The sequence below is a fragment of the Salvelinus sp. IW2-2015 genome, linkage group LG8 (genome assembly GCF_002910315.2).
Source record: "Salvelinus sp. IW2-2015 linkage group LG8, ASM291031v2, whole genome shotgun sequence".
NCBI classification, from domain to species: Eukaryota; Metazoa; Chordata; class Actinopteri; order Salmoniformes; family Salmonidae; genus Salvelinus; species Salvelinus sp. IW2-2015.
This window is the reverse complement of record NC_036848.1, coordinates 27,370,183-27,374,764: the sequence shown is the minus strand read 5'-3', so window position 1 is coordinate 27,374,764 and position 4,582 is coordinate 27,370,183. Positions and strand designations below refer to the sequence as shown.

The following is a 4,582-nucleotide window of genomic DNA, read 5'->3' as shown; positions in this document are numbered from 1 at the left end:
TAAAGTATTCATTTTTGTCAGGCAAGACCACACAGTACTGAATGAGAACATTTGACTTGGAAAGTTGTCTTTTGAACAGCTACCAAAAAGTTAAATTCATTACAAATATTCATAGTTGATATTTCCGCCTATTGTATGTGTTTACAGGTGTATATTTCCAAGATACATGAATATATCCTAATGCTGTTTATTGGGGTATGTAGGGCAGAACACTGACTACTTGTATTCCAAATTTGAGCAATATCAGAGCTTGCAATATTGGGTTACATAAGCATATGTGGCCCACCCCTCTACAGCCAGGCATTCTGTACTTTTTTATTTTAGGTGGTGTTATCCTTAGAGCAGATTTACAATAGCCACAACATAAAAAACATGTTGCTGTATGTATTTTTATCCGACAGGACCATACAGCACTGATTGAGAGCAGATTTGACTTGTAAGTTGTCTATTGAACAGCTACCAAAATGTGATGTTTACAATCATCACAAATATTCATAGTTGATATTTCTGCCTATTGTATCTGTGTGTTTACAGGTATATATTTCCAAATGCTTTAAGATATCCTAATGTTATTTGTTTCTGTATTTAGAGCAAATGACTACTCATATTCCACATTTTAGCAATTTGAGTTAAGGGGGTGTCATATCTATAAATGTAACTACTTTTGAAAAAAACATTTTTTTTTACAACCATCCATTCCATATATGGGAGACCTTAGAGATAAACAGTTGTTTTGTTAGACCTCGGGTAGGAGCATCTCAACGTTTTGTGGGGACTCCACTTGCTGGAAGTAATACAATTGCAATAGTATCAACTTCCCAGCTACCCTGATCAGTGTTGCTCGGTTCACAGTTTTCCTGGTAAATTGAAAACGATGTCGCGGTTGAAAATGTATTTGTCGCGGATTTTTGGGCTATTTCTAAGCTGCACCGCGACTGCCATGGCATTTCTCTTAAAAATATATATATTTCCTTGTGACCTGTTGCTGAATGTGAGGCAGCTGTTGCTGAGTGAGTGAGTGGTGGGGAGGGTCGGAAGGGCGTGTTTGTGTTGAGGGAGCATTTCAGCTATTGTCTGAGTCACGTTAGCGAGAGGAGAGAGAGAAGCACCTGCTCACGTTGTGACAACTTTTTACCAATTGTAGGTAGGCTATTGTTGATAAAACGTTTACTGTTGACAGGAGAACAAGAGGAGACAATAGGACGAGGTGGATAATTTTATTATAAGGCCGTTTAATCACATGTAAAGATATCTTAGTAAAATCTTGCAGCAAGGCTCTTTCTATCTGACTCCTAGTGAATCGTCCGGGAAAGAGACCAGTTTCCAGAAATGTACAGTACTATATAGACAACAAGCAAAGTAGGTAGATCTGCGAGTCCGGCCTTCCGATTGGTCGATCTGGGTCTTGGGTAGTCCTGTTGTGAGAGAGATGCGGCCTATTGGGAAATAAACTAATTTAAAATTCAAAATTTCTAGCTAACAGATAGGCATAGAAGTTAAATATATAATCAGATAAAACAAATGAGAAAACTGGTGGTTAACCAAACCTGTATCCAGGATTCTATGCGTTGCAGGTGAATTAAAGGAGAAGGTGATTCACTCGACCTGGGGGCATATCGCACTTGGAGGGTGAGACACACTGACACTGCCGAATGATCACAGAGTTAAGGAGAAGAACTGTTGCTAATAAAGCTCGGGGTCAACTCCTTAATGAAGAATTCCCTGACCCCGACCTTTCCTCACTGTGTACGTTCATAGAAGTGAAAGTGTTGTTTGACCTCTGGCTGATGATGTGTTCTCTGGGAGAGGGTGTGGTTTTACAGGACTGCTTGTAGTCCTGAGCTGTCTGATTAGGATACGATGGGATGTTACCATCGCAGTGTTCCAGAACCACCACCAGTTCCAACGGACCAGGGTTCAGCCGGCCTCCTCCACCACTTTAAGACCAAGTCCCACACCACCACCTAAGCTCTCCAATCCGGTACAGGTAATAAATATAAAAGACATCTCAGATAGTGAACAATTGGGGACTGAAACTGGTTATGAGGAAGGGAGAATATGTGGTTGGCCTACAGAATACTTAATAGAAAGGACTGTGTGTATGTGACATGCCAGACCTATTCTGGCTGCTCACCCATTTGCCCTAAGTAATGTGGAAGGTTGGTGGATGTGTATATTGGAAAGTTTAAGCCAAATTCAACCTTGTGTAAAACTCTTGAGTTTTGTGTTCCCAGAAGTACCTCCCCAGAAGTACCGTGGGGAGTTAAGGCATATGGAGGATATTACAGCTGTATCACTGGTACAGGTAGGGGGTGGACTATGGGAGGCTCCCTACTACAAACTGCATCACTAATGCCACTATTAACTAGAGGTGTTTGCTGATGTATGGTGGATGTGGACCTGCCAGGCGGTTGACCCCATTTTGAAAGGAAATTGTCGTTGCTCATGTGTTTTGGCCAGTCTGATACCACCATTGCCTATTATTGAGGTTATAGCTAATCAACTTCTGGGAGCTGCACATGACACAGAGACTCGGTACCAAACCAGGAGACGGCAGAAACGTGACGCTCCTTGGTCCGAGGGTACAGATAACATGCACACCAACCTGTTGGGGTCCCAATAGGGGTCCCCCACGAATTCCAGACAAAACAGGAATGATGGTCTGTGGCATCTGATGCCCATCATTGGCCCAGCTATTGTTGATGCTAAAACAAAAGGTCTGGATCAATTATATCTACTATAATTAATGATGATTTGTTAAACACACCCACAAAGGACTTACAGGGATGGCTGAACAATTGGATGCTACCTCTCAAACCAGTAGACACAATAGACTAACACTAGACATAAGTCTGGCCAACCAGGGAGGTGTATGTAAAAAGATTTGAACAGTGTTGCACGTTTGTTCCTAACAATACTAGTCCGGATGGGCATTTCAAAAGCTCTGAGTGGGTTGGCAAGGTTATCAGTGGAGATGAAGGGTCTTGCAGGTGTGGAGAGAGTGGACTGTTCCCCTGGCTGGGTGGTTGTTTTGGTAAGTACACTGCAATGATGATTACTGGATTTCTGACAATAGTTGTGTTTTTCATTTCTGTATTGCCTGTATCATACCTTGTTTGAAGAAGTTTGTTACAGATGTGTAAGGGGCCTCTGGTATGATGCCGTTGCTTGATGCTCCAGTTGGAGAGGCTGATACGAAAACAAGCTTCCGCAGGAGAGTGGGCTGACAGAGGAGGACCCTTGGTTTGCTGTAGTTGATGTTGTTGAATGAATAAAAAGTGATGTTTGTCCTCCCTGTTGTGAAGGTTTGAAGTTCCGGGTGGCGACGACCCACCTGGTACAGGTTGTATAGAGGGATGGACCTGAGGGTTTAACATATTCTCGTTTTTTGGGTTACTAATGTGTGGTTGGCCACTCCAGGTGTAGTTATGTGAGTGGTCTCCTTTTGGTCCTTGCTCATTTACGACTCAACTTACATTGATGCTATTGGTGTCCCTAGGGGTGCCAGATGAATATAAACTGGTGGACTAAGTGACAGCTGGGTTTGAATCTTCTGTCTGTTGGTGGTGTACGGTTAATAAAAATGTGGGCAGAATTAACTACATTCATTTTAATATCCAGAAACTGGGGTAATTGGAATCAACAAGGCTTTGAGGCGGTCCATGGACAATTGGCAGCTACATCCTTGATGGCATTTCAAAATAGAATCGCGGTGGATATGTTATTGCAGAACGGGGGGTCTGTACCATGTTTGGTGAACAGTGTTGTACTTTCATTCCCAATAACACAGCTACAGATGGGAGTCTGACTGTAGCATTGGAGGGACTTCGTACCCTTAAATGGTAAGATGAAACAGCATTCTGGAGTGGACACTTATATGTGGGACTCATGGATGGATGCTTTTGGTAAATATAAGACGTTGGTTTCCTCTATCCTAGTATCTATTTCCGTTTTTTGCAGCCATTCTTGTACTTTGTGGATGCTGTTGCATTCCATGTGCGCGCACGCTTGTTAGCCGTGTTATAACTGCAGCCATAGACCCTAATCAGGAAAGGGCCCAAATGTTCCCATTGCTTGAGGATGGGGAAGCTGGACCTGTCTATCTATTTGAGGACTAAGATACTTTTATGTCACGTCTCTTGTGAGACGTGAAGAGAGGGAATCAAAAATTTGTCTTCTGACAAATTTTATCCCATAGCTTTGTCTTTTATACTTTTATGTCACGTCTCTTGTGAGACGTGAAGAGAGGAATTAAAAATTTGTCTTCTGACAAATTTTATCCTTTAGTTTTGTCTTTTATATCTTTTATGTCCCGTCTCTTGTGAGACGTGAAGAGGGGGATTTGTAAGAAATTGTATTAGATATTGGTAACTTGTTTTAACAACTTCCAACATTACCTATAAGTTGACACAACATACACATCCCCTCTTTCTCTTGGACAATGCTGGACACATAGGACATATACACGGCACCCACAATTCCCCTCCCCCATGACAATCACACAGACACACCCAACCCATGGTTGGACCTCAGGACAAAGAACTCTCAGGAACCAATGGAACGTGGACACCAGGCCTGATCA

General features: G+C 42.4%; 1 long non-coding RNA gene across 1 annotated transcript; it reads left to right on the top strand.

Annotated features, from left to right (window-relative positions):
- Window positions 1-1,432: 1,432 nt before the first annotated feature.
- LOC139028142 (uncharacterized) lies at window positions 1,433-4,150 on the top strand. Its single transcript, XR_011480327.1, has 2 exons — window positions 1,433-3,153; window positions 3,187-4,150. It is a non-coding gene; the product is annotated as an uncharacterized lncRNA (long non-coding RNA).
- Window positions 4,151-4,582: the final 432 nt, after the last annotated feature.